The sequence below is a fragment of the Diceros bicornis genome, chromosome 5 (assembly GCF_020826845.1).
Source record: "Diceros bicornis minor isolate mBicDic1 chromosome 5, mDicBic1.mat.cur, whole genome shotgun sequence".
Taxonomy (NCBI): domain Eukaryota; kingdom Metazoa; phylum Chordata; class Mammalia; order Perissodactyla; family Rhinocerotidae; genus Diceros; species Diceros bicornis.
This window is the reverse complement of record NC_080744.1, coordinates 10,634,511-10,648,129: the sequence shown is the minus strand read 5'-3', so window position 1 is coordinate 10,648,129 and position 13,619 is coordinate 10,634,511. Positions and strand designations below refer to the sequence as shown.

Below are 13,619 nucleotides of genomic sequence, written 5' to 3'. Positions count from 1 at the left end.
CTTCTTTTTTTTAAATAAGAGAGTGTCCCTCAGAGAGTTCCTTTGCTTAATTAGAGACTCCAATGGATTTAAAGTCTGTTTTCCTGAGATCTATTTGATTTTAGTGGGAAGGTCTTTCAGAGTATCTTGTTCACGCAAATGCTAGAAGCAGAAGTCTTAGGTTGTTTGTTGTTGTAGTCATTCTCTTTTAAATGGAGCTTGATGAAAAATTCTCAGTTCTTTTAAAACTTTTTAGTAATTTTTTCTTCACATGTGAGAAAGCTAAATTATGGATGTTTTGGCAAATTTTAGAGTTTGCGTGTGAGCTAAAATACTTCACATTTAGTTTTGCATATTAAGAAATGTTATATTTTATATTTGGTGTTTTTACTAGATTATTTTGGAAAACCACTGTATATTGTGGATGAGGCAATCAATCTTACAAAGTTCTTCTCCTAATCTAAACTCTTACCTTCTATGCTGTGTGTGTGTGTGTGTGTGTGTGTGTGTGTGTGTGTGTGTGATATGTTTCTGTGACTGCTGGGTGGGGGAGAGTGGAGGGTGACAGATGAATGTATGCTTACAATTGGGTGTATGTGGACTTTAGATCTGGGCAAAGTTGGCCTTTGGTGGAGGTGGGAGTTGAGAACACAGCTGTTGTTGATACCTCTAAGGAGGAAGGGAACAGCAGTCTTGAGAAGAAATTGTGCAATAAATAACTACTTTTTATTAAGCCTGTGTAAGTCCTTGTTATTAGGCTCTGTGCTAAGGGTTTCACTTTCATGATTTCAACCAATCCTCATAAGAACCTCATGAAACCTGCAGTAGTATTACCTCATTTTAAAGATGAGGAAACTGAGGCATAGAGAGGTTAACAATCCTTGCCCCAGCTCACATGGTCATTAAGTAGCGGAGTCAAGACTTGAGCCCAGAATTAGTGGCTCTTAAGGCTATACTGGTTTATTGTTCTACACTGCCCAAGGAATGAAGATTAGCCTGTATGTAATCTTCGGCCCCCACCTACGGGTTTCGCATTCTTTTTTAGATTGACTAATATAGAAATGAAATAATTCATCATTGGCATTTTAAAATAAACGTTTTTTACCTTTTATTTGAAAATAAGATTTTTTTCCTTCTGTATTTAGGAAAGTTCTTTGAACAAATGGATTTTTAATATTTTTGATATCTGAATTTGGATAGAAAAAAATGGATGTGTTGGTATAGTCAGTAGTGAGCAAAGATCATATATTTTGAAGATTGCATGCTACTTTAGTCTATACAAAATTTCTGGGAAAATATTTTTATATACTTGAATATCTTTCACTTAAAAATTATAACATATGCTTTCCTATTTTCTTTTTACTCAGAAACACATATTTACAAAAATATTCATAAATTAATTGTTCAAATCAATGACATTGAAGTATTTTACAGCTGTTGGGGAGGCAGTATATTCATACTAAATTATTACTTAAATGTTGAAACTGTGATTTTCATTCTTTTTTACTTATCAGTTAATAAAATGCTAAATTTAATTAATTAAATTTATTAATATGAATATAAAATGCTAAAGTAATTTATTAGTTAAATTAATTATTATTTCTTTAAAAAGCAATGCGATATTGAAAAGGCCAGGCATTTCATAACACTTTTCAATAATGTTTTATATTAAAAGTCACTCCAATTATATTTAATTGTTTGCGGACAAAGCTTTTGAAGAAACAAACCTTATAGTAAATAGTTTTAATGCTTTTTGGCTTTGGGTTTTTCTTTTGATTTGGAGAGAGTTGTTACAAAAGAGATCTGATAAGAATAGGTTGATACTGGGACATATAATAACCTCTTGGGATTCTATTCTGGAGGTCTGTGAGGTGGTATCTGGTACAGTAAATTGACAGTGAACTCCATGCCAGGAAACACTGGCACACACTTCTTTTCTTTTAAGCTATTTTAAAGAATGTGCTTATTGTTTACTTGACTTTTTGAAAGTATAATTTATGGAATGAGGAATCCTTGAGGGATGCTATATGAAAATATTCACTTATATTTTATGAAAGGTTTGAAAGTTTTGAGATTTGATTCTATTTCTTCTTAAGCCTAGAGTTCAAAAGTAATTTAAGAACTAAATAAAAGTCTCTACAGGGACCTTTCAGTTTGTGGGCTTACCAATAACATTTTGAAAAATCCTATTACTATTAAGCACTGCAGTTTTTCATTAGATTTCAATAGCCCTTTTTCTCTTTCTCTGTGACACTTTTATAAGTAACAGATCGGTACAATTGGAACATAACACTTTACTGTGGCTTAATATTAATTGTCTTTCTTAGCACAGCCAAATAGCATTTAAAACAATGCTTTGAAGATTATTAACATGAAGAGCAGCCTTTTCAGTCATGCAGAGAAATGATTTTGAAGTGATATTAACTTTCAAATAAAATTCTGTTGGGAAACCTTATAATGGCTCATTTTTTTTCTTTGGGGAAAAAGACTTCCAAGCTATACTTTTTGACATTCTTTGAGGGCACTCATGCTTTTAGCTTGCTCAATATAAGTCAAAATAACTTGGTATTTTAGAGCCTTAAAGTTTAATATTAGCAGTTTTAAGTAATCCTCTTCCTGAAAATCAAGTTAGACATTTCTGTTGCTTTTATCATTATATGCCTTGGAGCAGTCTCTTAAAGAGACTTTTGTAAAGTCACAACTTTTCTAATCCATTTTAATGTCTTGCATCTGTAGATTTCATATTTGATTGAACTTTTAATTCAATTCAAATTAAAGTTTACTTTAAAAAATCCTTTTTATTTCTAGAGAAGTTTGTTGTTTATGGTTAATTTTCTTAAAGTAATTTTGAGTTGTCAAATTAACTGAGACAGATTATTGGGAAAAATTTTCTCTGCATCTTTTCTCCTTTTTTGCACGTAGGACTCAACAAAGTCAAAACATCAAGGTATGTTTGCCATTTCTTAAGGAATCTCATATGACTTATCCCTTTCTAGAATTTATATCAACATCCAAGTGGGTGAAACACTCATCTAATGTTAGTTTCTTACTGATAGAACTTGCTAATATTTCACTTACCCTACTTGATTGACTTAAAACGACAAGGATTTTTTATTTCTGGGTTGTCTGGAGGATTCTGCTTCATGTGGTGTTGGCTAGGGTTCCTCATGTGGGTTTGTTCAGTTGGCAGATGGTCTAGCCTGCATCTGTCACATGTCTGGGGCTTCAGTGTTGACTGCTCGTTGGGTGACTATGTCCTCTTCCACGTTGCCTCTCTGTTCAAGTAGTGTCTATTGAGTGCTAGGCTTCTAACTAGCATAGCATCACTTCTACCACATTCTGTTGGTCAAAGCAAGTCACTCAGTTTTAAGGTGATGGAAATATATCCCACCTCTTGACGAGAGGGATAGCAAGTGCAATTCTAGTCTATTCTAGATACAAGTCCCTCATCAGATTTATGATTTGCAAATTTTTTTGACAATGGTTTCTTAGATATGACAGCAAAAGCACAAGAAACAAAATAAAAAATTAGATAAAATTGGACTTCACCTAGTTTGAAAACTTTTGTGCATCAAACGACACTAGCAAGAGAAGTGAAAAGACAGATGGAGAAAATATTTGCAAATCGTAGATCTGAAAAGGTACTTCTTATCCAGAATATATAAAGAACTCTTACAACTGAACACCAAAAAGTTAAAACACCCAATTAAAAAATGGGCAAAGGACTTGGATAGACATTCTCCAGAGATGATATACAAATGGCCAATAAGCACATGAGATGATGCTCAACATCATTAGTCATCAGAGAAATACAAATCAAAAGCACAATGAGATACCCCTTCACATACCACATAACAAGTGTCGATGAAGATATGGAGAAATTGGAACCCTCGTACATTACTGGTGTGAATGTAAAATGGGGTAGCTGCTGTGGAAAATAGTTTGGTAGTTCCTCAAAATGTTAAAAACCATATGACCCAGCAATTCCACTTCTAGGTATATACCCAAAAGAATTGAAAGCAGGTGTAGAAACAAAAACATGTACACAAATGTCCATAGCAGTACAGTTTACAACAGCCAAACGTGGAAATAACCCAAATGTCCATCAAAGGATTAATGGATAAACAAAATATGGTATATCCATACAATGGAATATTATTCAGTCAAATAACGGTACATGCTACAACATGGATGAATGTTGAAAACATTATGCTGAGTAAAAGAAGCCAGACATAAAAGGCCACATATTATATAGGTTCATATATATGAAATATCCAGAACAGGCAAAAAGTAGACAGAAAGCAGGTTAGTGATTGCCAGGGACTGGGGAGAAGGGAGAAAAGAGGAGTGATTGTTTAGTGGGTATTAGGTTTTCTTTTGGGGTAATGGAAATATTCTGGAGCTAGAAGTGGTAATGGTTGTCCAACACTGTGATATTACTGAATGTTACTAAGTTGTACACTTTGAAATGGTTGAAATGGTGAATTTTATGTTAACGTATATTTTATTACAAAAAAGAAGCAATTGCACAATTGAATTTGCTTGCTCTTGTGCCTTATCCTTAAGAACATGCTCAGCCTAGCCATTGTGAAGATAAATGGAACAGAATTGAGTCACCCAAATTGTCACAGCCAAAGCAATCCCAAATCACCAGACAACCATTCAACCCCAAAACATATAAGAGTCTAGGCCAAGATCAGTAGAGCCATCTCACCCACCTCTAGCTGACTCTAAGTGTGTCAGCAATAAGTGCTTATCACGTTATGCTTCTGAAGTTTTTGGATTTGTTTTACAGCCTTATTGTGACAGTTTGACTGATGTAGTATCTAATACCATTTCTTGTTAAAAGAAATCAGAGCTTCTTGGAGAAATGGCTGATTTGAAGACTGGGGCAAAGAAGGTAACCATTGGACAGATAATTCTCCATTGAGATGGATAGTCAGTGTTAGACAGGAAGACACTCTCTGCTATTGCCTGAAAGCAGATCAATACGTTCTAGACACCAGGAACGTAGAGAGTGAAGATGCTGATAGGAGCCTAATTTGTATCACAGGGTTACTTGGGGGCCACCCAACTTTGCCTGCACTTGGCACAGGCAGCAGGAGAAGACTTCTTGGACATTAGCTCTGGATGTATTCAATTGCTAAACAGACCCTTGGTTTAAGGCTGAGAGTTTTTGCCTTAAAGACAGAAGGATATCCTTGCTTGGATACTTTTGAGGGCACAGATGGTTAAACACCCACATTCATCTCTGTAAAACTTTAACGTTGATCCATAAATAACATTTTTTTGGGTAGGATGGCATCTTGATGATTTTTCCTCTAAAAGTATGTCTGTGTAAGGACCAGCCATGTTACGATTACCTGGAAGCTTTTTAGAAACGCAGAATTACACGCATGCCTCAGAGCTATTGAATCTGATCTGCCTTTTTTTTTTCATTGGTGAGGAAGTTTAGCTCTGAGCTAACATCTGTTGCCAATCCTCCTCTTTTTGCTGAGGAAGATTAGCCCTGGGCTAACATCCGTGCCCATCTTTCTCTACTTTATATGGGATGCCGCCACAGCGTGGCTTGATAAGCGGTGTGCAGGTCCAGCCCCAGGATCCAGGCCTGTGAACCCCAGGCTGCTGAAACAAAGCACAGGAACTTAACCACTAAGCCACTGTGCCGGCGTGTGAATCTGCATTTTAAAAAGATCCCCAGGTGTTTTATGAGCATATTAAGTTTTGAGAACCACCACATTAGATATTAGTAACAGGAGGAACTCTGAGAAAATTCATTGAATTAATTGGTTGAATAGAGATTTCAAAAATATTATCCATCTGGATGACCTAATTCACAATTTTGGTTTTATTATCAATATTTAAATATTTTCCTGTCAATATCTGCCTAGTAGTATAAGCTGCTTTCATAAAAGCATCACAACTCCAAAACAAATATTGTGACTACGAGAAGAGATCACTTTCAGTTTTCCCAGGCTGCCATGAGTCTTATTCAGTGCTTAAAATCTTGCTAAGTCTGGTCTATTAATTTGCTTTTAATTTTTCTATTTTTATTTTTTGTTCCTGTGCTAACTTGCTTACTAATTTGCTTTCAATTTTCTTTTTTCTCCAGTTTTTATCTCTTACTCAGGTGCTAATTTTCATATAAACTTGTGGACCTTCACAAGGTCTTAGAAGAATCTTCTTGTGACATGGAAAGGAAATAGAGGTATGAAATGACTTTAAAAACATGCAGAAAATATTAAATGTTTTGACACTTATACTTTTGACAGTTGCCAGATCTACTCCAATATATTCATTAACTACAAGCCAAGATGACAAAAAGTTGAAGGAGGTGACAGGTTTCAAAAAACATGCATTAAAAAAATTTCCAACACATTTTTTTGGTCTATGAATTATAATTTACAAAATAAAATTTTTGAAAATCTTCAGTATGGTTTTAAGCTGCTTTCTTCCAGCTGATTTTAGAGGATGACATTTTCGGAATCTTTCCTTTTCTGTATCCAAGAACACAATCTATTACGGAATTTGGTTATTGGAGATTTCAAAATTTCATTTGGGTTTAGTGTACCTTGTTCTGAATTGTGTGTGGAATGGGAATCAGGCAATATACTTGCCTGTTGTATTAACTATCATGACACATCTTTCATGATGTTCATTTTGCCAGTAATTTTAAACGATTAATCACTTACATCTTACATCATTAAAATAAAAAGTTTTCAGAATACTTGAACATGCATTATCTTATTAAGTCTTCACTATAACTCTGTGTGGTAGCTTTTATTATCTCCACTCTAGAAATAAGGAATCTGATCGAGGATGATTAACTATACTGATCACAGAGGGTAAATGGTGAAGAGCAGATTCTTGAATCCAGGTTACCTGACTTCTAATTCAATGCTTTCTCCACCACAACAATTTTTATTCCCTTCCTATGGATTTTTTTTATCTCAGAATTTCCTTAAATATCATGTTCTCCAGCATATAGAAGTCAATTATGTATAATTCAAAGAAATTGATCTTTTACTATAAACTGTATCTATGTTCTGCTCTAATGCTAATCAAGAAGAAAACTTTAAGTTTAAAGTTTTCTCTTCCAATTTAATTATAATTTGCCTTTCAATTTAATAATTCTAAGATCTTAAAATAAAGCAGAATATGTTACCCTTTATGATTTTTTTTAATGGATTCCTACTTGAAGAACGAGGTAGCACTCACTACAGATTGATTACCATTTTAAACAAGAAGTTTCCCCCTGGTTACAGGGAAATTCAGGAAAATAAATAATAAATAATGGCTATTTGTAGCACTTGAAAGGCTTTATTAATAAGTCACGTCAAACTGTCTAATGCTTTTTCCTCAGAGTTGTTATTCACCAACACTTTATGGATTTCTATTTGTCACGTTGCTTCTAAAATGTGGATAGGATTCTTATATTCAGGGAAATATTCTTTTGTTTCTTTGTTGAGTTTATTTTGAGGATAAAATCAGTTTAGGTATCATTTTCATGTTAGACTTGAGCTTTGAAATTTGTATTTTTCATAAAATAATAGTCTCTATGGTTCCAAACTGCCTCTTTGTTTTTTAGTATTGCTCATTTCATCTCTTTTTATTGCAAACTTAATCCTATATTTTTTAGTATCTAGGCTAATTATTTATCATAAATTGATTTTGGTTCTTCAACTATGATATTTGTTTGCAGTTTAAGAAAATATAAAGACTATATTCTAAGGATCTAATACTATTTTACTTCCCTTGGGATGTTAATTAACTTTTATAGTTTTTATTAGTTCTAAAATAAATGGTCTCCACATTTAGGATATTTTCAGCCTAGACTTTGCCTCCTCTATTTGCCTTCATGATATCTCCTGTTAAATGTCCTCTCAATTGAGGTTTGTAGGTTGAAAGTAAAATTCCTCTTCCTAACTAAATGCGTACCGCTTTCTAATTGCCCAGAGTCACTACCTTTACAGGGTCTGACTTCTACTTTTGTGTGATTATGTGCTATTTTCCCTCTTTGCATTTTTCATTCAATTTTTTGCCAGCTCCTATATACTGAGTGTTTGTGTCTCCCAAAAATTCATACGTTGAAGCCCCAACCCCCAATTTGATAGTATTTGCAGGTGGGGCCTTTGGGAGGTAATTAGGTCATGAAGATGGAACCCTCATAAATAGGATTAGTGCCCTTAGGAGAAGAGACACCTAAGAGATAATCTTTCAGACATGTGAGAACACAGCAAGAAGGCAGCTGTCTATAAGCCAGGAAGTGGGCTCTCAGCAGAACCAGACCATGCTGGCACTGTGATCTTGGATTTCCAGCTTTTAGACTGTGAGAAATAAATGTCATTTAAGCCACTCAGTCTATGGTGTTTTATTACGGCAGCCCCAAATGACTAAGACACCAACTTTGGTGTCATGGGCTAAATTGTGGACTCCCCTTCTCCTCAAATTCACATGTTGAAGTTCTAAACCCCACTACTAGAGAATTTGACTATATTTAAAGATAGGGTCCTTAAGAGGCAATTAAAGTTAAGTGAGGTCATTTGGGTGGGCCCTAATCCTATATGACGTGTTGTTTTTTTTTTCCCCCAAAGCCCCAGTGCATAGTTGTGTATCCTAGTTGTACATCTTTCTAGCTCTTCTATGTGGGATGCCGCCTCAGCGTGGCTTCATGAGCGGTGCGTAGGTCCCTGCCCGTGATCCGAACCAGGCCACTGAAGTGGAGTGTGCGAACTTAACCGCTATGCCACCAGGCCAGCCCCTGACTGGTGTTCTTATAAGATTAGGATACAGATATGCTCAGAGGGAAGACCAAGTGATGACATAGGGAGAAGATGGCTGTCTACAAGCCAAGGAGAGAGGCTCTCAGAAGAAACTAACCCTGCTGACACCTTGGTCTTGGACTTCTAGCCTCCAGAACTGTGAGGAAATAAATTTCTGTTGTTTAAACCACCCAGTCTGTGTATTTTATTATGGCAGCCCTAGTAAACCAGTACACATTGGCAATTTTCTGCAATGTTTCTTGAATTTTGACCAGTTGAAGAGTATGCATTTGTTCTTTATTGTCACTTTATTTATATATATTATTCTATTTATCTAAAACAGCATTACATTTCCCATACTTTGACTTAATTTGGAGAAATACCAATTATTTTGCAAAATATTCCTATTCATTCTTTATTTCTCAACTTAGAAGTAACCTCCTCTGGAAGGCTTGCCCATGTACCTGTTCTTTGGGCTCCTTTGCACTTAGTGCTTGTCCCAATTACAGCCCTTTTTCATACCATGTTACAGTTGTACATTTGACTAGTTTCCTCTCCTACCTGCAAGATTGTAAATGCCTATGGTCAGGGACTGATTCTTGAGTATTCTTATATTTCCACTGCCTAGTATAGTGCCTGGCACAAAGAATGTGCTTAGTAAATATTTCTGAATAAATTACCTTGTTTTTTACTGCAGTAATAAACAATCCCCAAATACCAATGTTTTAAAACAAGAAAAGTTTGTTTCTTGCTTATGACACTTGTGCATTGTGATTCTGCTAAGGCTCTGCTCTGTGTCATCTTCACTCCTGGATCCAGGTTAATGGAGTAGCCACCATTTACAGCATTGTCTGTCACTGTGGCAGAGGGGAAAGGAGAGCACGGTGATCCAGCAGTGGCTCATAGATCTTCTGCACAGATATCACTTCTGCTTATATTTCATCGATCATACAAGTCACATAGCCACATATGATGTCAATGGGGGAGAGAATTAGATCTGACCATGTGTTGGAAGATGAGAAAGCCAGACTACCAAAAAAAACTCCTATATTGGTACACAGCATAGTGTTTCATTTATGATTTGGTCTTTTTAGTTTCATGTTTTATCTACTATCGTTACCTTAGTGGGCTTGAATTTTGCTAAAATATTAACTTTGAAAGTATTTTTTGGCCCTAGTCAATCTGGATCTTATGACCCATAAGAAACTGTTCTAGTTTTTCTTCTATATTTTGAATCTTATCTTCTTGGAGAGTGATATCAGCTAGTTCTTATAGCTTGTGATCTTATTGTAGTTCCATATTTCGTGCACTACGACCATGGATAGAACATTATAACTTTTTTTTTTTTTTTTTGTGAGGAAGATCAGCCCTGAGCTAACATCCATGCCAATCCTCCTCTTTTTGCTGAGGAAGACCGGCTCTGAGCTAACATCTATTGCCAATCCTCCTCCTTTTTTCCCCCCAAAGCCCCAGTAGATAGTTGTACGTCATAGTTGCACATCCTTCTAGTTGCTGTATGTGGGACGTGGCCTCAGCATGGCCAGAGAAGCGGTGCATCAGTGTGCGCCCGGATCCTAACCCGGGCCGCCAGTAGCGGAGTGCGCGCACTTAACCGCTAAGCCACGGCGCAGGCCCTAGAACATTATAACTTTTAGGCTTCTCAATTTCCTTTTCTGTGAAAATATATTACGATGTCTCAAGTTCCGTCTACCTCTTTATTTCACATATATCATAAATATATATTATAAGTGACTATAGTGTTCATGGATTTAATTTTTATTTGGTTGGTATAGAAGTACATGGTTGTTGGTTTATTAGTAGGTAACTACTTCATTATTTTAGTGTAAACTCTTTACAAGAGAGCCTCCTGTTTATGGTCTCAAATATACATTGGTTTTTCTGTCAAAACACAGCTTCTCCCAATGTAGATGACTCTGATGTTGCTGAGCAGAGCAACTTGAACATATCCTGGCCTTTCTAAGCAAACCAGGGCAATAAGAATACACAGTGAAAAAAATCAGTATATTTGATTATGAATACATTTAAAATTACGGTAAAAATTAACATAAAAATATTTAAACCAAATAAAATTTTGGGAATAATATTTGCAACACACAAATATAGACAAAGCATTTTTAACTATTATACAGAGAGATCCCATAAACTAATAAGAAGAAGTATAGTCTACTAGAAAAATGGGCTAAGGATATGAACAGGCAGTTCACACACACACACACACACGGCCAATGAACATATGAAAAGATGCTAACTCTCAGTGCTGATGAGAGTGGGGGAATGGGCATTCCTATACACTGCTGGTGAAATGTAGAATGGTACAATTTTTTGTGGGTAAGGTAGTATAACCCTTTGCGGCACATATTTTAAAAAATTTAAATGTTTATATATTTTAATCCAGCCACCCCAGTTCTTGGAATCTAACCCCCAGAAAGGATAGGGGTGCTCATTGCAGCACTGTTTGTAAAAGCAAAAAATTAGAAGCAATTTAAAAGTCTCTCAACAAGGGAAAAGTATATCCATAAAATGGAAAAGTACACGTATATTAGAAGAAGGAGGAAAAAATAATAAAACAGTAGCTAAGATTTATTGAGTGCTGACTATGTTCCAGACTCAATTGTAAATGCTCTTTTAGAGGTAGATTTATAAATATGAACGGAGTAATATATACATGATATATTGAGTGAAAAAAAGTTTCATGACAATATGAAAATAAATGTGAGTATAAATGTATTATTGTAAAGATCCAGATACTTACATTTCTGTATGTATGTACTATATGTAGATATACAGATACAGACATCTTTATGAATATGGAAAAAGTTGTGAAGGCTACACTCCAAAGTATTAACAGTTGTTAATAAGGGATTGGGTTAGATGGGGGATGCTTTTGTTTCTTATATAGTCATAAAAACATGGGATTATGGGTAATTTTTACTTTTTTTTCTTGCTTTTCAAATAAAAAGTTAAATAAAAACATGTTGGTGGTGATGGTGCCTGAATAGTTATGTTCTGCTTCATCAATGTAAGTGCAGCTTGGACTCTGAATATAGTTTTTGGTGGAAAAGCTTGGGAGAAGAAGAACATCACTTTCATGGTGCGGTCGTAGAGAACTAGATGTTTCCCAAAGTGAGAAGCCTTAATTCTATTAGTAATTTATAACTAAGAATACATTTTAAAAATAGATACTAATTATTCCCCTCGTTGAGATCAGAAGCCACTAGGGAAAGGGACATTTTGGTAGTTACACTTTGGGAGGTGAAGGATGGTGAGGTACATTTTGAGAAAGCAGGTGTGGATGGGGTGGTGGTTTGGAGTATTGTAGTGTCACATGGAGGCTCTGGATTCCCAGGGGATGGGATAAAGCAGCAGAGGGTAAAGGTCGTTGGATTATTCTTGCATATTTGCCTTTGGTTCTTCTATTTGCTGTTTTGACATGAAAATGACTTCCAAACTCTAGATTAACAGGGGCTGCATTTGAGTATTAGGTCTGGTTTGGAGGGGGTAAGCCCTTATTATCAGTGGTTCTGCTGCCCCTCGTCCAGCATCTCATTAATGATTCTCTCTTTTCCATTCTTCTTCCAGTGCCATAGAGAAGAGAAGACAGAGCATGCGCAGAAAAGAAGAAAAGGACCAACACGATTTTCAAAACACTCACTGCTAGAAAAGTAGTTCAGCAGAAGGAGTGGTTGCTTTTAGGATCCCTGTGCCCACCACACTCCTCTTATTTTTACATGGGCACCCCACATCTTTCTAGATTTCAGGATGGCTGTCCTGTGACTTTAGTTCTCTGATGGGCTCACAAAAAGTCATTAATTTGCTATCTGTTCAGATTTCTTCTTGTTGCAAATATGAGCGCTACAGTTTGGAGCTGAAACCACAAGTAAGTGATAAGATTTTAAGTGATTAAATTACTAAAGCAATGCAGGTAAACCAAATGTAGATAACGATTACAGAAAACTTGGCAGAAATCTATAGGATATGTTTAGAAAGGATGTGTGAGCAATATAACTAAGAAAATAGCATCAGCCAAAAGAAAATCCCACCAGTTTTCCAAAAAATGATTTCTAATTGTTTGCAAATACTTATTGAGCATTTATTAAGTGCTTTGCCTACCTTTGAAAATTGAATCTTTTCAGCAACCCTCTGAATTAAGTTCTCTTATTATTCTCATTATGAGGAAACTGAGGCACAAAGAGTTTGAGTGACTTGTCCAAGGTCCTACAACTAATAAAGGTTGGAACTGGGATTCTGATTCAAGAAGTCTGAATCCAGAGTCTGTCTTCATAATATAAATGGAATGAGGCTTTCACTTTTTCAGGTATTAAAAGGATCCCAGTTGAATAAAGAAAGAACACGCTGTAAGAAATAGTTCAATAGCAGAAGATACTATAATAGTATATGAAAGGAGAAATATTCTCAGACTGATGAAAGGAAGAAAAGAAAAGGAAAGCCTGTGAGGATTTTAGAGCATCCTCGCCACGGCAGCATGTCTGACCCAGGCAGACACTTCTAAGAGCTCCATGGAACTGTAGGTAAGGTTGACAGGAATAAAACTATCCATCTTATCTTACTTTCCTTGTATATACCCTCAGACTCCTCTCTATTATTCACTGGCAACCCCAGCTCTCTGAAAATTCCACTGAAAGTATTGAAAGAAGATACTTTTTATTTTAAATTCTGTCTTCCCACTGTTTGTAGATATTATGTGCGTTACATTGCTCAAGATTCATTCTCTTTGCCTGAGGAAAAAGACAGTTTAAAAATAACTTGTGATGTGATCAGAAAAGTCTTTGTATAAAGATACCTGAAAGAGAGAGAACACAGGCATCTGGGTAACACATGGTGGGTAACATTTTTCAA

The 13,619-nt window shown here is 35.7% G+C and overlaps 1 long non-coding RNA gene across 1 annotated transcript in view; it reads left to right on the top strand.

Annotated features, from left to right (window-relative positions):
• The window catches only part of LOC131405654 (uncharacterized), a 117,249-nt gene extending 103,964 nt beyond the window's left edge, over nt 1-13,285 (top strand). Inside the window, exons 7-8 of the long non-coding RNA XR_009220004.1 lie at nt 12,342-12,639; nt 13,078-13,285. This is a non-coding gene — a long non-coding RNA (uncharacterized LOC131405654). The remainder of the gene's footprint in view (nt 1-12,341; nt 12,640-13,077) is intronic.
• Nucleotides 13,286-13,619: the final 334 nt, after the last annotated feature.